The sequence below is a fragment of the Sander lucioperca genome, chromosome 5 (genome assembly GCF_008315115.2).
Source record: "Sander lucioperca isolate FBNREF2018 chromosome 5, SLUC_FBN_1.2, whole genome shotgun sequence".
NCBI lineage: Eukaryota > Metazoa > Chordata > Actinopteri > Perciformes > Percidae > Sander > Sander lucioperca.
Window position 1 is genome coordinate 2,041,453 of NC_050177.1, and position 18,548 is coordinate 2,060,000.

Below are 18,548 nucleotides of genomic sequence, written 5' to 3' on the forward strand. Positions count from 1 at the left end.
GTGAAAAGCAAATAAGCTGTCCTTAACTAGACTTCTGTTGTAACTAGCAGCTAAGAAACAGGACACAGAGGGAACATTGCCGTTTGGCAGAACCTTGTCCAATTGTGAAAACCAAACAAGCGGTCTTTAACCAGCCTTAGGTGCTTCACCATGGAACGCTTGGGCGGGGGTGCTAAGTAGCAGCTATTGTTATGCCCAATTAAAAGTACTGGACCATGACAAGTGAGAACCGTCCGGGGAGGTTGCGTCGGACAGCAAACAAGCGGTGCTCATCGCTTCTCGGCCTTTTGGCTAAGATCAAGTGTAGTATCTGTTCTTATCAGTTTAATATCTGATATGTCCTCTATCAGGGGACAACATATTAAATGGATTTTTAGCAATGGGAGTTGAAAAAGGGGCTTGCTCCATTCACTCCACGCATCGACCCGGTATTGCAGCGCCGCCGGGAACGGTGCACCCTTCTCCTGTCTTGTTGAAAACCAAATAGCGATGCACGCTGAGCTCCCCGTCGTTCAATTTGGAACAGGACCCAAAGAGACATGCGTCGCAGTGGCTGGCGGACTTCATGGCCAGGGGTTGTGGCAAAAACCGCTCGGTTTGACTGAATGATCTGTAGAACCTCATTGGGCTCCTGGTATCAAAACGCTGTTATAATACTCTAAGACACGACAACTGGGGTGAAAAACGCAGCAGCGAATAAACAGCGAGATGAAGTGTCACAAAAGTGCAGCGAGATTTGCACTATTGATTGGCAGGAAAAACAGCAGAGAGAAAATATTGGCGGCGTGGCCTGGGATTTGAAAGCGGCACACCAAGTGAGGCTTACCGCGAGGGTTTGGACTGGGACGACTAGGGTTTACGGCTGCTCTCGAGTAGAGTGTTGTACTTACTCTGGTTTCTCTTCATAACGCACAAGTCTTTCGCCTTTTACTAAAGACTTCCGTGGAGAGGGACAGCAATGAGTTGAACCTATTTTTGGTGGGCTCTGCTGTTTGGCAGAGCCTTGCGTACTTGTGAAAAGCAAATAAGCTGTCCTTAACTAGACTTCTGTTGTAACTAGCAGCTAAGAAACAGGACACAGAGGGAACATTGCCGTTTGGCAGAACCTTGTCCAATTGTGAAAACCAAACAAGCGGTCTTTAACCAGCCTTAGGTGCTTCACCATGGAACGCTTGGGCGGGGGTGCTAAGTAGCAGCTATTGTTATGCCCAATTAAAAGTACTGGACCATGACAAGTGAGAACCGTCCGGGGAGGTTGCGTCGGACAGCAAACAAGCGGTGCTCATCGCTTCTCGGCCTTTTGGCTAAGATCAAGTGTAGTATCTGTTCTTATCAGTTTAATATCTGATATGTCCTCTATCAGGGGACAACATATTAAATGGATTTTTAGCAATGGGAGTTGAAAAAGGGGCTTGCTCCATTCACTCCACGCATCGACCCGGTATTGCAGCGCCGCCGGGAACGGTGCACCCTTCTCCTGTCTTGTTGAAAACCAAATAGCGATGCACGCTGAGCTCCCCGTCGTTCAATTTGGAACAGGACCCAAAGAGACATGCGTCGCAGTGGCTGGCGGACTTCATGGCCAGGGGTTGTGGCAAAAACCGCTCGGTTTGACTGAATGATCTGTAGAACCTCATTGGGCTCCTGGTATCAAAACGCTGTTATAATACTCTAAGACACGACAACTGGGGTGAAAAACGCAGCAGCGAATAAACAGCGAGATGAAGTGTCACAAAAGTGCAGCGAGATTTGCACTATTGATTGGCAGGAAAAACAGCAGAGAGAAAATATTGGCGGCGTGGCCTGGGATTTGAAAGCGGCACACCAAGTGAGGCTTACCGCGAGGGTTTGGACTGGGACGACTAGGGTTTACGGCTGCTCTCGAGTAGAGTGTTGTACTTACTCTGGTTTCTCTTCATAACGCACAAGTCTTTCGCCTTTTACTAAAGACTTCCGTGGAGAGGGACAGCAATGAGTTGAACCTATTTTTGGTGGGCTCTGCTGTTTGGCAGAGCCTTGCGTACTTGTGAAAAGCAAATAAGCTGTCCTTAACTAGACTTCTGTTGTAACTAGCAGCTAAGAAACAGGACACAGAGGGAACATTGCCGTTTGGCAGAACCTTGTCCAATTGTGAAAACCAAACAAGCGGTCTTTAACCAGCCTTAGGTGCTTCACCATGGAACGCTTGGGCGGGGGTGCTAAGTAGCAGCTATTGTTATGCCCAATTAAAAGTACTGGACCATGACAAGTGAGAACCGTCCGGGGAGGTTGCGTCGGACAGCAAACAAGCGGTGCTCATCGCTTCTCGGCCTTTTGGCTAAGATCAAGTGTAGTATCTGTTCTTATCAGTTTAATATCTGATATGTCCTCTATCAGGGGACAACATATTAAATGGATTTTTAGCAATGGGAGTTGAAAAAGGGGCTTGCTCCATTCACTCCACGCATCGACCCGGTATTGCAGCGCCGCCGGGAACGGTGCACCCTTCTCCTGTCTTGTTGAAAACCAAATAGCGATGCACGCTGAGCTCCCCGTCGTTCAATTTGGAACAGGACCCAAAGAGACATGCGTCGCAGTGGCTGGCGGACTTCATGGCCAGGGGTTGTGGCAAAAACCGCTCGGTTTGACTGAATGATCTGTAGAACCTCATTGGGCTCCTGGTATCAAAACGCTGTTATAATACTCTAAGACACGACAACTGGGGTGAAAAACGCAGCAGCGAATAAACAGCGAGATGAAGTGTCACAAAAGTGCAGCGAGATTTGCACTATTGATTGGCAGGAAAAACAGCAGAGAGAAAATATTGGCGGCGTGGCCTGGGATTTGAAAGCGGCACACCAAGTGAGGCTTACCGCGAGGGTTTGGACTGGGACGACTAGGGTTTACGGCTGCTCTCGAGTAGAGTGTTGTACTTACTCTGGTTTCTCTTCATAACGCACAAGTCTTTCGCCTTTTACTAAAGACTTCCGTGGAGAGGGACAGCAATGAGTTGAACCTATTTTTGGTGGGCTCTGCTGTTTGGCAGAGCCTTGCGTACTTGTGAAAAGCAAATAAGCTGTCCTTAACTAGACTTCTGTTGTAACTAGCAGCTGAGGGAACATTGCCGTTTGGCAGAACCTTGTCCAATTGTGAAAACCAAACAAGCGGTCTTTAACCAGCCTTAGGTGCTTCACCATGGAACGCTTGGGCGGGGGTGCTAAGTAGCAGCTATTGTTATGCCCAATTAAAAGTACTGGACCATGACAAGTGAGAACCGTCCGGGGAGGTTGCGTCGGACAGCAAACAAGCGGTGCTCATCGCTTCTCGGCCTTTTGGCTAAGATCAAGTGTAGTATCTGTTCTTATCAGTTTAATATCTGATATGTCCTCTATCAGGGGACAACATATTAAATGGATTTTTAGCAATGGGAGTTGAAAAAGGGGCTTGCTCCATTCACTCCACGCATCGACCCGGTATTGCAGCGCCGCCGGGAACGGTGCACCCTTCTCCTGTCTTGTTGAAAACCAAATAGCGATGCACGCTGAGCTCCCCGTCGTTCAATTTGGAACAGGACCCAAAGAGACATGCGTCGCAGTGGCTGGCGGACTTCATGGCCAGGGGTTGTGGCAAAAACCGCTCGGTTTGACTGAATGATCTGTAGAACCTCATTGGGCTCCTGGTATCAAAACGCTGTTATAATACTCTAAGACACGACAACTGGGGTGAAAAACGCAGCAGCGAATAAACAGCGAGATGAAGTGTCACAAAAGTGCAGCGAGATTTGCACTATTGATTGGCAGGAAAAACAGCAGAGAGAAAATATTGGCGGCGTGGCCTGGGATTTGAAAGCGGCACACCAAGTGAGGCTTACCGCGAGGGTTTGGACTGGGACGACTAGGGTTTACGGCTGCTCTCGAGTAGAGTGTTGTACTTACTCTGGTTTCTCTTCATAACGCACAAGTCTTTCGCCTTTTACTAAAGACTTCCGTGGAGAGGGACAGCAATGAGTTGAACCTATTTTTGGTGGGCTCTGCTGTTTGGCAGAGCCTTGCGTACTTGTGAAAAGCAAATAAGCTGTCCTTAACTAGACTTCTGTTGTAACTAGCAGCTGAGGGAACATTGCCGTTTGGCAGAACCTTGTCCAATTGTGAAAACCAAACAAGCGGTCTTTAACCAGCCTTAGGTGCTTCACCATGGAACGCTTGGGCGGGGGTGCTAAGTAGCAGCTATTGTTATGCCCAATTAAAAGTACTGGACCATGACAAGTGAGAACCGTCCGGGGAGGTTGCGTCGGACAGCAAACAAGCGGTGCTCATCGCTTCTCGGCCTTTTGGCTAAGATCAAGTGTAGTATCTGTTCTTATCAGTTTAATATCTGATATGTCCTCTATCAGGGGACAACATATTAAATGGATTTTTAGCAATGGGAGTTGAAAAAGGGGCTTGCTCCATTCACTCCACGCATCGACCCGGTATTGCAGCGCCGCCGGGAACGGTGCACCCTTCTCCTGTCTTGTTGAAAACCAAATAGCGATGCACGCTGAGCTCCCCGTCGTTCAATTTGGAACAGGACCCAAAGAGACATGCGTCGCAGTGGCTGGCGGACTTCATGGCCAGGGGTTGTGGCAAAAACCGCTCGGTTTGACTGAATGATCTGTAGAACCTCATTGGGCTCCTGGTATCAAAACGCTGTTATAATACTCTAAGACACGACAACTGGGGTGAAAAACGCAGCAGCGAATAAACAGCGAGATGAAGTGTCACAAAAGTGCAGCGAGATTTGCACTATTGATTGGCAGGAAAAACAGCAGAGAGAAAATATTGGCGGCGTGGCCTGGGATTTGAAAGCGGCACACCAAGTGAGGCTTACCGCGAGGGTTTGGACTGGGACGACTAGGGTTTACGGCTGCTCTCGAGTAGAGTGTTGTACTTACTCTGGTTTCTCTTCATAACGCACAAGTCTTTCGCCTTTTACTAAAGACTTCCGTGGAGAGGGACAGCAATGAGTTGAACCTATTTTTGGTGGGCTCTGCTGTTTGGCAGAGCCTTGCGTACTTGTGAAAAGCAAATAAGCTGTCCTTAACTAGACTTCTGTTGTAACTAGCAGCTAAGAAACAGGACACAGAGGGAACATTGCCGTTTGGCAGAACCTTGTCCAATTGTGAAAACCAAACAAGCGGTCTTTAACCAGCCTTAGGTGCTTCACCATGGAACGCTTGGGCGGGGGTGCTAAGTAGCAGCTATTGTTATGCCCAATTAAAAGTACTGGACCATGACAAGTGAGAACCGTCCGGGGAGGTTGCGTCGGACAGCAAACAAGCGGTGCTCATCGCTTCTCGGCCTTTTGGCTAAGATCAAGTGTAGTATCTGTTCTTATCAGTTTAATATCTGATATGTCCTCTATCAGGGGACAACATATTAAATGGATTTTTAGCAATGGGAGTTGAAAAAGGGGCTTGCTCCATTCACTCCACGCATCGACCCGGTATTGCAGCGCCGCCGGGAACGGTGCACCCTTCTCCTGTCTTGTTGAAAACCAAATAGCGATGCACGCTGAGCTCCCCGTCGTTCAATTTGGAACAGGACCCAAAGAGACATGCGTCGCAGTGGCTGGCGGACTTCATGGCCAGGGGTTGTGGCAAAAACCGCTCGGTTTGACTGAATGATCTGTAGAACCTCATTGGGCTCCTGGTATCAAAACGCTGTTATAATACTCTAAGACACGACAACTGGGGTGAAAAACGCAGCAGCGAATAAACAGCGAGATGAAGTGTCACAAAAGTGCAGCGAGATTTGCACTATTGATTGGCAGGAAAAACAGCAGAGAGAAAATATTGGCGGCGTGGCCTGGGATTTGAAAGCGGCACACCAAGTGAGGCTTACCGCGAGGGTTTGGACTGGGACGACTAGGGTTTACGGCTGCTCTCGAGTAGAGTGTTGTACTTACTCTGGTTTCTCTTCATAACGCACAAGTCTTTCGCCTTTTACTAAAGACTTCCGTGGAGAGGGACAGCAATGAGTTGAACCTATTTTTGGTGGGCTCTGCTGTTTGGCAGAGCCTTGCGTACTTGTGAAAAGCAAATAAGCTGTCCTTAACTAGACTTCTGTTGTAACTAGCAGCTAAGAAACAGGACACAGAGGGAACATTGCCGTTTGGCAGAACCTTGTCCAATTGTGAAAACCAAACAAGCGGTCTTTAACCAGCCTTAGGTGCTTCACCATGGAACGCTTGGGCGGGGGTGCTAAGTAGCAGCTATTGTTATGCCCAATTAAAAGTACTGGACCATGACAAGTGAGAACCGTCCGGGGAGGTTGCGTCGGACAGCAAACAAGCGGTGCTCATCGCTTCTCGGCCTTTTGGCTAAGATCAAGTGTAGTATCTGTTCTTATCAGTTTAATATCTGATATGTCCTCTATCAGGGGACAACATATTAAATGGATTTTTAGCAATGGGAGTTGAAAAAGGGGCTTGCTCCATTCACTCCACGCATCGACCCGGTATTGCAGCGCCGCCGGGAACGGTGCACCCTTCTCCTGTCTTGTTGAAAACCAAATAGCGATGCACGCTGAGCTCCCCGTCGTTCAATTTGGAACAGGACCCAAAGAGACATGCGTCGCAGTGGCTGGCGGACTTCATGGCCAGGGGTTGTGGCAAAAACCGCTCGGTTTGACTGAATGATCTGTAGAACCTCATTGGGCTCCTGGTATCAAAACGCTGTTATAATACTCTAAGACACGACAACTGGGGTGAAAAACGCAGCAGCGAATAAACAGCGAGATGAAGTGTCACAAAAGTGCAGCGAGATTTGCACTATTGATTGGCAGGAAAAACAGCAGAGAGAAAATATTGGCGGCGTGGCCTGGGATTTGAAAGCGGCACACCAAGTGAGGCTTACCGCGAGGGTTTGGACTGGGACGACTAGGGTTTACGGCTGCTCTCGAGTAGAGTGTTGTACTTACTCTGGTTTCTCTTCATAACGCACAAGTCTTTCGCCTTTTACTAAAGACTTCCGTGGAGAGGGACAGCAATGAGTTGAACCTATTTTTGGTGGGCTCTGCTGTTTGGCAGAGCCTTGCGTACTTGTGAAAAGCAAATAAGCTGTCCTTAACTAGACTTCTGTTGTAACTAGCAGCTAAGAAACAGGACACAGAGGGAACATTGCCGTTTGGCAGAACCTTGTCCAATTGTGAAAACCAAACAAGCGGTCTTTAACCAGCCTTAGGTGCTTCACCATGGAACGCTTGGGCGGGGGTGCTAAGTAGCAGCTATTGTTATGCCCAATTAAAAGTACTGGACCATGACAAGTGAGAACCGTCCGGGGAGGTTGCGTCGGACAGCAAACAAGCGGTGCTCATCGCTTCTCGGCCTTTTGGCTAAGATCAAGTGTAGTATCTGTTCTTATCAGTTTAATATCTGATATGTCCTCTATCAGGGGACAACATATTAAATGGATTTTTAGCAATGGGAGTTGAAAAAGGGGCTTGCTCCATTCACTCCACGCATCGACCCGGTATTGCAGCGCCGCCGGGAACGGTGCACCCTTCTCCTGTCTTGTTGAAAACCAAATAGCGATGCACGCTGAGCTCCCCGTCGTTCAATTTGGAACAGGACCCAAAGAGACATGCGTCGCAGTGGCTGGCGGACTTCATGGCCAGGGGTTGTGGCAAAAACCGCTCGGTTTGACTGAATGATCTGTAGAACCTCATTGGGCTCCTGGTATCAAAACGCTGTTATAATACTCTAAGACACGACAACTGGGGTGAAAAACGCAGCAGCGAATAAACAGCGAGATGAAGTGTCACAAAAGTGCAGCGAGATTTGCACTATTGATTGGCAGGAAAAACAGCAGAGAGAAAATATTGGCGGCGTGGCCTGGGATTTGAAAGCGGCACACCAAGTGAGGCTTACCGCGAGGGTTTGGACTGGGACGACTAGGGTTTACGGCTGCTCTCGAGTAGAGTGTTGTACTTACTCTGGTTTCTCTTCATAACGCACAAGTCTTTCGCCTTTTACTAAAGACTTCCGTGGAGAGGGACAGCAATGAGTTGAACCTATTTTTGGTGGGCTCTGCTGTTTGGCAGAGCCTTGCGTACTTGTGAAAAGCAAATAAGCTGTCCTTAACTAGACTTCTGTTGTAACTAGCAGCTAAGAAACAGGACACAGAGGGAACATTGCCGTTTGGCAGAACCTTGTCCAATTGTGAAAACCAAACAAGCGGTCTTTAACCAGCCTTAGGTGCTTCACCATGGAACGCTTGGGCGGGGGTGCTAAGTAGCAGCTATTGTTATGCCCAATTAAAAGTACTGGACCATGACAAGTGAGAACCGTCCGGGGAGGTTGCGTCGGACAGCAAACAAGCGGTGCTCATCGCTTCTCGGCCTTTTGGCTAAGATCAAGTGTAGTATCTGTTCTTATCAGTTTAATATCTGATATGTCCTCTATCAGGGGACAACATATTAAATGGATTTTTAGCAATGGGAGTTGAAAAAGGGGCTTGCTCCATTCACTCCACGCATCGACCCGGTATTGCAGCGCCGCCGGGAACGGTGCACCCTTCTCCTGTCTTGTTGAAAACCAAATAGCGATGCACGCTGAGCTCCCCGTCGTTCAATTTGGAACAGGACCCAAAGAGACATGCGTCGCAGTGGCTGGCGGACTTCATGGCCAGGGGTTGTGGCAAAAACCGCTCGGTTTGACTGAATGATCTGTAGAACCTCATTGGGCTCCTGGTATCAAAACGCTGTTATAATACTCTAAGACACGACAACTGGGGTGAAAAACGCAGCAGCGAATAAACAGCGAGATGAAGTGTCACAAAAGTGCAGCGAGATTTGCACTATTGATTGGCAGGAAAAACAGCAGAGAGAAAATATTGGCGGCGTGGCCTGGGATTTGAAAGCGGCACACCAAGTGAGGCTTACCGCGAGGGTTTGGACTGGGACGACTAGGGTTTACGGCTGCTCTCGAGTAGAGTGTTGTACTTACTCTGGTTTCTCTTCATAACGCACAAGTCTTTCGCCTTTTACTAAAGACTTCCGTGGAGAGGGACAGCAATGAGTTGAACCTATTTTTGGTGGGCTCTGCTGTTTGGCAGAGCCTTGCGTACTTGTGAAAAGCAAATAAGCTGTCCTTAACTAGACTTCTGTTGTAACTAGCAGCTAAGAAACAGGACACAGAGGGAACATTGCCGTTTGGCAGAACCTTGTCCAATTGTGAAAACCAAACAAGCGGTCTTTAACCAGCCTTAGGTGCTTCACCATGGAACGCTTGGGCGGGGGTGCTAAGTAGCAGCTATTGTTATGCCCAATTAAAAGTACTGGACCATGACAAGTGAGAACCGTCCGGGGAGGTTGCGTCGGACAGCAAACAAGCGGTGCTCATCGCTTCTCGGCCTTTTGGCTAAGATCAAGTGTAGTATCTGTTCTTATCAGTTTAATATCTGATATGTCCTCTATCAGGGGACAACATATTAAATGGATTTTTAGCAATGGGAGTTGAAAAAGGGGCTTGCTCCATTCACTCCACGCATCGACCCGGTATTGCAGCGCCGCCGGGAACGGTGCACCCTTCTCCTGTCTTGTTGAAAACCAAATAGCGATGCACGCTGAGCTCCCCGTCGTTCAATTTGGAACAGGACCCAAAGAGACATGCGTCGCAGTGGCTGGCGGACTTCATGGCCAGGGGTTGTGGCAAAAACCGCTCGGTTTGACTGAATGATCTGTAGAACCTCATTGGGCTCCTGGTATCAAAACGCTGTTATAATACTCTAAGACACGACAACTGGGGTGAAAAACGCAGCAGCGAATAAACAGCGAGATGAAGTGTCACAAAAGTGCAGCGAGATTTGCACTATTGATTGGCAGGAAAAACAGCAGAGAGAAAATATTGGCGGCGTGGCCTGGGATTTGAAAGCGGCACACCAAGTGAGGCTTACCGCGAGGGTTTGGACTGGGACGACTAGGGTTTACGGCTGCTCTCGAGTAGAGTGTTGTACTTACTCTGGTTTCTCTTCATAACGCACAAGTCTTTCGCCTTTTACTAAAGACTTCCGTGGAGAGGGACAGCAATGAGTTGAACCTATTTTTGGTGGGCTCTGCTGTTTGGCAGAGCCTTGCGTACTTGTGAAAAGCAAATAAGCTGTCCTTAACTAGACTTCTGTTGTAACTAGCAGCTGAGGGAACATTGCCGTTTGGCAGAACCTTGTCCAATTGTGAAAACCAAACAAGCGGTCTTTAACCAGCCTTAGGTGCTTCACCATGGAACGCTTGGGCGGGGGTGCTAAGTAGCAGCTATTGTTATGCCCAATTAAAAGTACTGGACCATGACAAGTGAGAACCGTCCGGGGAGGTTGCGTCGGACAGCAAACAAGCGGTGCTCATCGCTTCTCGGCCTTTTGGCTAAGATCAAGTGTAGTATCTGTTCTTATCAGTTTAATATCTGATATGTCCTCTATCAGGGGACAACATATTAAATGGATTTTTAGCAATGGGAGTTGAAAAAGGGGCTTGCTCCATTCACTCCACGCATCGACCCGGTATTGCAGCGCCGCCGGGAACGGTGCACCCTTCTCCTGTCTTGTTGAAAACCAAATAGCGATGCACGCTGAGCTCCCCGTCGTTCAATTTGGAACAGGACCCAAAGAGACATGCGTCGCAGTGGCTGGCGGACTTCATGGCCAGGGGTTGTGGCAAAAACCGCTCGGTTTGACTGAATGATCTGTAGAACCTCATTGGGCTCCTGGTATCAAAACGCTGTTATAATACTCTAAGACACGACAACTGGGGTGAAAAACGCAGCAGCGAATAAACAGCGAGATGAAGTGTCACAAAAGTGCAGCGAGATTTGCACTATTGATTGGCAGGAAAAACAGCAGAGAGAAAATATTGGCGGCGTGGCCTGGGATTTGAAAGCGGCACACCAAGTGAGGCTTACCGCGAGGGTTTGGACTGGGACGACTAGGGTTTACGGCTGCTCTCGAGTAGAGTGTTGTACTTACTCTGGTTTCTCTTCATAACGCACAAGTCTTTCGCCTTTTACTAAAGACTTCCGTGGAGAGGGACAGCAATGAGTTGAACCTATTTTTGGTGGGCTCTGCTGTTTGGCAGAGCCTTGCGTACTTGTGAAAAGCAAATAAGCTGTCCTTAACTAGACTTCTGTTGTAACTAGCAGCTAAGAAACAGGACACAGAGGGAACATTGCCGTTTGGCAGAACCTTGTCCAATTGTGAAAACCAAACAAGCGGTCTTTAACCAGCCTTAGGTGCTTCACCATGGAACGCTTGGGCGGGGGTGCTAAGTAGCAGCTATTGTTATGCCCAATTAAAAGTACTGGACCATGACAAGTGAGAACCGTCCGGGGAGGTTGCGTCGGACAGCAAACAAGCGGTGCTCATCGCTTCTCGGCCTTTTGGTTAAGACTGCGATCACCTCCGGCTAATCGGAAAACTCTGCCTGTTTGTGGCCTTGTTTTCATGGTGTTAGGAGGATATTGTCATATAGTGTTTGAAAATTTAGATTTTCTTGTAATTCGCTGTTTCACGAAAGGTAGGTAAGGTTCTTAAAGCTTTGTTTTTAAACCTCAGCTAGGGCAAACAGGGAAATTGAGTGGGGTCTCCATCATGTCAGCCAGCCATGCTGGCATGCGGAGGCACCACAGTGTCCGCTTTAATTTTAAAGATAAAGATGGCAATCCATTGGTGATGTCACGGCTTGACTTCTCCAGGAAGCTTATACAAAGAACGTTACTTTTCCCACCAGAAGATATTAATTGTATTGTTACCCTGCCTTTTAACAAAGGTTTCGATGTAAGCTTTCGCTCTGCCAGTGTTCTCAGAGACTTCTGGAATAGATATGAAAATGAAAAACACCAGTTTTCCACTTTCAATGTTGAGAAACTGACTGACAATGCCTTTAAAACAGTCATTGTCAGAATGTTCAATGAGACAGTGAATGCGGATGACATTTGTTTGTGGCTGGGGAGATATTGCACTGTGAAAGGCCAGGCTACCAAGGTGAGGGATGAGGATGGAATCTGGAATTGCGCGTGGAGGGTCCCCATACACCAATGTCAGGACCCTCAGGGCTTCCAGGGCCTGAAACATCTGCCATCAATGATAGTTCTCGGTAACAACAGAGGCTACATCCACTACCAGGGACAGCCCAAGCTCTGCCGCAAGTGTGGTGAGCATGGGCACCTGGCAGAAGCATGTCAACAGATAATTTGTGGGAAATGTAGAGAAATTGGGCATACCTTTGAGGAGTGTACCAATGGCAGGAAGTGTAATCTTTGTGGAGAAACAAACCACCTCTTCAGAGATTGCCCAAAGTCTTTTGCCAACAAACTGAAAGCAGCAAAGGTAGTCGCAAAGGAACAAAATGGCGGACCAGATGAACCATTTACAGAGCTGTTTGCAGAAGCCGAGCTGGGAAATTCAAATCTCCCTCCAAATCCTGTGATTGGAGAACAAGAAATGGGTGAAGGGGGAGAGGAGGAGGGGCCTGTAACTGCCCAATCAGAGGAGAGTGGTGGGAAAGATGGGGCAGTGCAGGCAGAAGGCGGAGCTAGTCTAGAACATGAAAGTGACCAGTCACAAGGCAATAGCGAGGATGCCTCCCTCCCCAATGCCCAGCCGGCCAAGAGGCCTTTATCAGAAACGTCCTCGGAGTCTGCTGGAGTCGCAGAGAAGAGGGGAAGAGCTGGCAACTCCTCAGACAGTTTATCTGTGGGGGAGCCCAGAGTCTTCCCCCCCGATTCCCCAAATGAGGTCTCTTTCCTAAACATAGCTCTGCAATCAACCCCCAAGGACTCAAACTTAAATGCAACCTTGCAACAAAGGCCCACCCCCAGAGTCCAACCGGGAAATGAAGCTCAAACCCTTCCCTTTTCACCAATAGGAGTGAAGGAAGAGCTCCATTCACAAGCCATTGACTAACTGCCTCTTTTAAGACATTTTAACATTGCAATTCCCCTCTTAGTCCTTTAAAATGTCATACTTGTTATTTATAATCATACTCATGACACTTACCTTCTCAACCATAAATGTGAGAAGTGTGAAGTCGAGAGTTAGAGCTGAGACTGTTTTATCCTTCCTTAACTCTTTTAAGTCGGATGTGTTTTTAATACAGGAGTGTGGCCTGCCGTTTTTAAACCATTACAGAGATTGGGAGAAGTTATGGCAACAAACATCGATATGGAGCGGATCAAATCAGAACAAAAATGATGGCGTGGCCATTCTAATCAAAAACCCCCTAGTCTTGGTGAAGGGTAGCACAGTGGTGAGAGATGGCCGGGCACTTTTAGCACACTTGACTTTTATGGGAAGAGATTTTAACGTCTTAAATATTTATGGTTTTAATGATAAAAATGACAGGTATGACCTTTTGGAAGACTTGCAGTTCCACATGCTAGGTAGGGCGCCACTAGTTGTAGGGGGAGATTTTAATTGTATTCTAAGCAGGAATGATAGGAAAGGAGCAGGGGAAGATCTTAAAATTGACAAAACATCGGTTTTATTACGGGACATATGCAAAGATTTTAAACTTCTCGACTGTTTTAGAACCATGCATCCCAGAGAGCAAGGCTTCACCTGGTTCAGTGGTGATGGCACCAGAGCCTCTCGCATAGATTACATTTTATCACGCGATTGCCCACCGATGGATGCTAGATTGGAACCAGTTTTCTTTTCTGACCACGCAATGCTTTCCTGCACCCTCTCACTGTCTTCTGAGGTGATATTAGGAAGTGGTCTGTGGAAGCTCAACTGTTCCCTTTTAGAGGATAGGGAGTTAGTTAGTCAGTATCGGGAGCAGTACCTCGAGTGGCAGACCCTTCAAGACTTTTACGATACACGTGCACATTGGTGGGAAATGGTAAAAAGACGGACCCAGACCTTCTTTAGACAGGCAGGTAAGAGAAAGAAAGATAGGGACGACAGACGCATGTTGGGACTGCAAAAACGACTCCAGCGGTATTTCAAACTGAACCAACAAGGGATGGATCTAAATGAAGACATGAAACAAATTAAAGGAGAGATGTCCCTTTTAGCAGAAATTAAAAGCAAGGGGGTCATTTTAAGAAGCAAAGAAAAAGAAATAGAGGAAGGGGAAAAGTGTACAAGATACTTCTTTAAGAAAATAGTAAATAAAGGAAGGGGCTTTTTAAGCTTAAAAAAAGAAAATGGCTGCAATGCTAAAACAACAGAGGAAATCAAAGACACAATTGAAAACTTTTATACAGAACTATATAGAGAAAAACTGGTTCAAAGAGACAGCATGATGGAAGTTTTAAATTTCATTGAGCAAACGGTAGACGACAGAGTGCTTTTAACCCAGGATTTTACTATTCTAGAGTTAAATGAATGCATCAAGAGTTTTAGAACAGGGAAGTCCCCAGGAGAAGACGGACTTCCCTTAGAATTTTATTTAACATTTTGGGACATTTTAGCACCTGACTTGCTTGATGTTTTTAGCGATCTTGAAAAACTTGAACAACTTCCTGACAGCTTTAGAGTAGGGATAGTGACCCTCCTTTACAAAGACAAAGACAAGACTGACCTGAGAAATTGGAGACCCATCACACTTTTAAATTTTGATTGTAAACTTTTTAGTAAACTTTTAGCATCACGCATGTCTTTGTTTTTAGAAGGGCTGATCCACCCGGATCAAGCCTGTGCCATACCAGGGAGGAAGATCACCGACAGCCTCGCACTGATCCGAGACACCATCTGTTATGCGAGAGACAGAAACATCCGGCTAGTAGTCCTAAACTTAGATTTTGAGAAAGCTTTTGATCGGGTCTCGCACCAATACCTTTTCCAGGTACTGCAAAAAATGGGTTTCCCAAGAAGGTTTATAGCCTGGGTGGGATTGCTGTACCGGGGTATTACCAGCAAATTCATTGTTAACGGGAATCTGACAAAAGCAGTCAATATCAACTGCGGTGTCCGTCAGGGGTGTCCGTTATCTGCCCTCCTTTATGTTATTTGCATCGAACCACTGGCACAGATCTTGAGAAGGGACAAACAAATCAATGGGGTAGGAGTGCCAGGGAGCGGGGGACTTGCGACAAAGTGTATTTTATATATGGACGATATTAACATTTTATGCACTGACCTTTTATCTGTCAACAGGACTCTAGACTTGACCGACTGGTTTGGGCGGGCCTCTGGGTCAAAACTAAATAGAAGCAAGACCCTAGCCCATTTTTATGGACCGTGGACAGCGACTGAGATGACAGGACTCCCCCTGACTGTGACCCAGACCGACCAAAAAATACTTGGGGTCAAATTTGATAGGGAGGGGGGAGGGAAAACAAATTGGCCAGACATGGTAGGGAAAGTTAGGCAGAGACTAGGGTACTGGAGACTTAGAGGACTGACACTAGAAGGAAAGGTTTTAATCATCAAGGCAGTGATTTTACCTTTGCTTTTACTCATCAGTTCTGTTTTTATCCCACCCAGAAAAGTGATTTTAGACCTGGAACGAGCCATCTTTTATTTCCTGTGGGGGTCCAAGTGGGAACGAGTGCAAAGAAGCGTGATGAAGAAGCCAAAGGAGAAAGGAGGGAAAGGAGTGCCGGACCTGTTATTGTTTTTAGGGAGCAGATTTACAGCTATACACATAACAGCAGCCACGGCCCCATCCAGAAATGCTAAGACAGCAGCTATGGCACGGTTCTGGATGGGATCATATCTCAGAAGACTGAAGATTTTACCCTCTGATCTTAAAGTACCTGTGTCTTTTATCCTGCCGCCAACCTATGCTTTTATCCAGACCTTTTTAAAACGTTTTCAACTTGAGCAAGAAGAAGTGTATGTTTTAACAAATCATCGCTCTCTCATTTCAGTTGTGCAGGAGCGGGAACCAGTGAGTCCAGTGCGTGGGCTGGCATTTGGCGAGCCCTCAACTGTTTGGCGCAACATGAACCATTCGGCTCTCCCAAACAGACTCCGGGACCTGTCATGGATGGTGGCTCACGAGATCCTCCCGGTCAGGTCCGTTATGCACTCCCGGGGCATGTCAGCGCACTCAACCTGCCCCCGACCAGGTTGTGGCGAGCCTGAGTCGGTGAGGCATTTGCTCTGGGAGTGCAGCGCTGCCGTAGACCAGTGGGCAATGGCCGGCTCCTTGCAATTCCCGTACTTACCAGCAAGGGAGGTCCTCACAGCACAGCTAGTGCTGTATGGGGTGAGCCCTAAGAAACAGATGCCAGCATGTGACTTTGCAAATCAGTGGCTCACCCTGGCCGCCATCAAAGACGCCATTTGGACCTCCAGAAACTTGCTGGTAAGAAAGCACATGCAGATCCCCCCCGCAGCTGTGATCAGGATGGCTGCAGCAGCGGCCCAAATGGCCCGAGCTGCAAGCGGCAAGCCAAGGACACAGCTGCAAAGAAGAATCGCCTCTGTGCCCATTCGGACGAAGGAGCCGGAGCCACACAAGAAAAGGTCAAAGCAGCGGCGGCCTGACTCTCCGGGTGAGGCAGGTGGGAAGGAGCAACAAGGGGAGGGTCTCCTCTGAGCACCGCAACAGGATCCCGAGAGAACCAAACGGTCTTAGTATAGCCTTGTTAGGGACTCATTGCGCTCCTGCACAACTGATTTTTGAAAAGAGCATTTAAACCAATGCCCTCTCTCTTAAGACTTTTAATATGGACACTAAACATACTCTGACATGCACAAGATGACAACTTTTTATGTTTACCTGAAACTTATGAAAACAACTCTTACCTGTATTACGTCTGAAAACAATTGCTTTTACTGTGCTACACCTGTTTTAAATAGTTTTACAGAGTAACTTATTTATTTATCATGTTGTATCTTAAATGGTAACTGAAATTTTGTGAATTGTGTGAAGACCTTTATGAAATGTGTCTTGAACTTGTGTCAATAATAAAAAAAAAAAAAAAAAAAAAAAAAAAATCTGTTCTTATCAGTTTAATATCTGATATGTCCTCTATCAGGGGACAACATATTAAATGGATTTTTAGCAATGGGAGTTGAAAAAGGGGCTTGCTCCATTCACTCCACGCATCGACCCGGTATTGCAGCGCCGCCGGGAACGGTGCACCCTTCTCCTGTCTTGTTGAAAACCAAATAGCGATGCACGCTGAGCTCCCCGTCGTTCAATTTGGAACAGGACCCAAAGAGACATGCGTCGCAGTGGCTGGCGGACTTCATGGCCAGGGGTTGTGGCAAAAACCGCTCGGTTTGACTGAATGATCTGTAGAACCTCATTGGGCTCCTGGTATCAAAACGCTGTTATAATACTCTAAGACACGACAACTGGGGTGAAAAACGCAGCAGCGAATAAACAGCGAGATGAAGTGTCACAAAAGTGCAGCGAGATTTGCACTATTGATTGGCAGGAAAAACAGCAGAGAGAAAATATTGGCGGCGTGGCCTGGGATTTGAAAGCGGCACACCAAGTGAGGCTTACCGCGAGGGTTTGGACTGGGACGACTAGGGTTTACGGCTGCTCTCGAGTAGAGTGTTGTACTTACTCTGGTTTCTCTTCATAACGCACAAGTCTTTCGCCTTTTACTAAAGACTTCCGTGGAGAGGGACAGCAATGAGTTGAACCTATTTTTGGTGGGCTCTGCTGTTTGGCAGAGCCTTGCGTACTTGTGAAAAGCAAATAAGCTGTCCTTAACTAGACTTCTGTTGTAACTAGCAGCTAAGAAACAGGACACAGAGGGAACATTGCCGTTTGGCAGAACCTTGTCCAATTGTGAAAACCAAACAAGCGGTCTTTAACCAGCCTTAGGTGCTTCACCATGGAACGCTTGGGCGGGGGTGCTAAGTAGCAGCTATTGTTATGCCCAATTAAAAGTACTGGACCATGACAAGTGAGAACCGTCCGGGGAGGTTGCGTCGGACAGCAAACAAGCGGTGCTCATCGCTTCTCGGCCTTTTGGCTAAGATCAAGTGTAGTATCTGTTCTTATCAGTTTAATATCTGATATGTCCTCTATCAGGGGACAACATATTAAATGGATTTTTAGCAATGGGAGTTGAAAAAGGGGCTTGCTCCATTCACTCCACGCATCGACCCGGTATTGCAGCGCCGCCGGGAACGGTGCACCCTTCTCCTGTCTTGTTGAAAACCAAATAGCGATGCACGCTGAGCTCCCCGTCGTTCAATTTGGAACAGGACCCAAAGAGACATGCGTCGCAGTGGCTGGCGGACTTCATGGCCAGGGGTTGTGGCAAAAACCGCTCGGTTTGACTGAATGATCTGTAGAACCTCATTGGGCTCCTGGTATCAAAACGCTGTTATAATACTCTAAGACACGACAACTGGGGTGAAAAACGCAGCAGCGAATAAACAGCGAGATGAAGTGTCACAAAAGTGCAGCGAGATTTGCACTATTGATTGGCAGGAAAAACAGCAGAGAGAAAATATTGGCGGCGTGGCCTGGGATTTGAAAGCGGCACACCAAGTGAGGCTTACCGCGAGGGTTTGGACTGGGACGACTAGGGTTTACGGCTGCTCTCGAGTAGAGTGTTGTACTTACTCTGGTTTCTCTTCATAACGCACAAGTCTTTCGCCTTTTACTAAAGACTTCCGTGGA

General features: G+C 47.5%; 25 non-coding genes and 1 pseudogene across 25 annotated transcripts in view; all 26 read left to right on the top strand.

The window, feature by feature from the left end:
• Nucleotides 1–271: 271 nt before the first annotated feature.
• On the top strand, nt 272–462 carry LOC116044982. Its single transcript, XR_004103811.1, has one exon. It is a non-coding gene; the product is annotated as a U2 spliceosomal RNA (small nuclear RNA).
• Nucleotides 463–886: 424 nt separating this feature from the next.
• Nucleotides 887–1,003, top strand: LOC116044997. Its single transcript, XR_004103824.1, has one exon. It is a non-coding gene; the product is annotated as a U5 spliceosomal RNA (small nuclear RNA).
• A 281-nt stretch (nt 1,004–1,284) lies between these two features.
• Nucleotides 1,285–1,475, top strand: LOC118495186. The gene has a single exon (XR_004897513.1). It is a non-coding gene; the product is annotated as a U2 spliceosomal RNA (small nuclear RNA).
• Nucleotides 1,476–1,899: 424 nt separating this feature from the next.
• Nucleotides 1,900–2,016, top strand: LOC118495192. The gene has a single exon (XR_004897519.1). It is a non-coding gene; the product is annotated as a U5 spliceosomal RNA (small nuclear RNA).
• Nucleotides 2,017–2,297: 281 nt separating this feature from the next.
• On the top strand, nt 2,298–2,488 carry LOC118495187. The gene has a single exon (XR_004897514.1). It is a non-coding gene; the product is annotated as a U2 spliceosomal RNA (small nuclear RNA).
• A 424-nt stretch (nt 2,489–2,912) lies between these two features.
• Nucleotides 2,913–3,029, top strand: LOC118495193. The gene has a single exon (XR_004897520.1). It is a non-coding gene; the product is annotated as a U5 spliceosomal RNA (small nuclear RNA).
• A 266-nt stretch (nt 3,030–3,295) lies between these two features.
• LOC116044981 lies at nt 3,296–3,486 on the top strand. Its single transcript, XR_004103810.1, has one exon. It is a non-coding gene; the product is annotated as a U2 spliceosomal RNA (small nuclear RNA).
• A 424-nt stretch (nt 3,487–3,910) lies between these two features.
• Nucleotides 3,911–4,027, top strand: LOC116044995. Its single transcript, XR_004103823.1, has one exon. It is a non-coding gene; the product is annotated as a U5 spliceosomal RNA (small nuclear RNA).
• A 266-nt stretch (nt 4,028–4,293) lies between these two features.
• On the top strand, nt 4,294–4,484 carry LOC116044980. The gene has a single exon (XR_004103809.1). It is a non-coding gene; the product is annotated as a U2 spliceosomal RNA (small nuclear RNA).
• A 424-nt stretch (nt 4,485–4,908) lies between these two features.
• On the top strand, nt 4,909–5,025 carry LOC116044994. Its single transcript, XR_004103822.1, has one exon. It is a non-coding gene; the product is annotated as a U5 spliceosomal RNA (small nuclear RNA).
• A 281-nt stretch (nt 5,026–5,306) lies between these two features.
• LOC116044979 lies at nt 5,307–5,497 on the top strand. Its single transcript, XR_004103808.1, has one exon. It is a non-coding gene; the product is annotated as a U2 spliceosomal RNA (small nuclear RNA).
• A 424-nt stretch (nt 5,498–5,921) lies between these two features.
• LOC116044993 lies at nt 5,922–6,038 on the top strand. Its single transcript, XR_004103821.1, has one exon. It is a non-coding gene; the product is annotated as a U5 spliceosomal RNA (small nuclear RNA).
• A 281-nt stretch (nt 6,039–6,319) lies between these two features.
• On the top strand, nt 6,320–6,510 carry LOC116044978. Its single transcript, XR_004103807.1, has one exon. It is a non-coding gene; the product is annotated as a U2 spliceosomal RNA (small nuclear RNA).
• Nucleotides 6,511–6,934: 424 nt separating this feature from the next.
• On the top strand, nt 6,935–7,051 carry LOC116044992. The gene has a single exon (XR_004103820.1). It is a non-coding gene; the product is annotated as a U5 spliceosomal RNA (small nuclear RNA).
• Nucleotides 7,052–7,332: 281 nt separating this feature from the next.
• Nucleotides 7,333–7,523, top strand: LOC116044977. The gene has a single exon (XR_004103806.1). It is a non-coding gene; the product is annotated as a U2 spliceosomal RNA (small nuclear RNA).
• A 424-nt stretch (nt 7,524–7,947) lies between these two features.
• On the top strand, nt 7,948–8,064 carry LOC116044991. Its single transcript, XR_004103819.1, has one exon. It is a non-coding gene; the product is annotated as a U5 spliceosomal RNA (small nuclear RNA).
• Nucleotides 8,065–8,345: 281 nt separating this feature from the next.
• On the top strand, nt 8,346–8,536 carry LOC116044976. Its single transcript, XR_004103805.1, has one exon. It is a non-coding gene; the product is annotated as a U2 spliceosomal RNA (small nuclear RNA).
• A 424-nt stretch (nt 8,537–8,960) lies between these two features.
• Nucleotides 8,961–9,077, top strand: LOC116044990. The gene has a single exon (XR_004103818.1). It is a non-coding gene; the product is annotated as a U5 spliceosomal RNA (small nuclear RNA).
• Nucleotides 9,078–9,358: 281 nt separating this feature from the next.
• LOC116045000 lies at nt 9,359–9,549 on the top strand. The gene has a single exon (XR_004103827.1). It is a non-coding gene; the product is annotated as a U2 spliceosomal RNA (small nuclear RNA).
• A 424-nt stretch (nt 9,550–9,973) lies between these two features.
• Nucleotides 9,974–10,090, top strand: LOC116044989. The gene has a single exon (XR_004103817.1). It is a non-coding gene; the product is annotated as a U5 spliceosomal RNA (small nuclear RNA).
• A 266-nt stretch (nt 10,091–10,356) lies between these two features.
• LOC116044999 lies at nt 10,357–10,547 on the top strand. The gene has a single exon (XR_004103826.1). It is a non-coding gene; the product is annotated as a U2 spliceosomal RNA (small nuclear RNA).
• Nucleotides 10,548–10,971: 424 nt separating this feature from the next.
• On the top strand, nt 10,972–11,088 carry LOC116044988. Its single transcript, XR_004103816.1, has one exon. It is a non-coding gene; the product is annotated as a U5 spliceosomal RNA (small nuclear RNA).
• A 5,742-nt stretch (nt 11,089–16,830) lies between these two features.
• LOC116044983 lies at nt 16,831–17,050 on the top strand (annotated as a pseudogene).
• A 424-nt stretch (nt 17,051–17,474) lies between these two features.
• LOC116044987 lies at nt 17,475–17,591 on the top strand. Its single transcript, XR_004103815.1, has one exon. It is a non-coding gene; the product is annotated as a U5 spliceosomal RNA (small nuclear RNA).
• A 281-nt stretch (nt 17,592–17,872) lies between these two features.
• Nucleotides 17,873–18,063, top strand: LOC116044998. The gene has a single exon (XR_004103825.1). It is a non-coding gene; the product is annotated as a U2 spliceosomal RNA (small nuclear RNA).
• Nucleotides 18,064–18,487: 424 nt separating this feature from the next.
• Nucleotides 18,488–18,548, top strand: part of LOC116044985 — a 117-nt gene continuing 56 nt past the window's right edge. Inside the window, exon 1 of the small nuclear RNA XR_004103813.1 lies at nt 18,488–18,548. This exon is cut by the window's right edge and continues 56 nt beyond it. This is a non-coding gene — a small nuclear RNA (U5 spliceosomal RNA).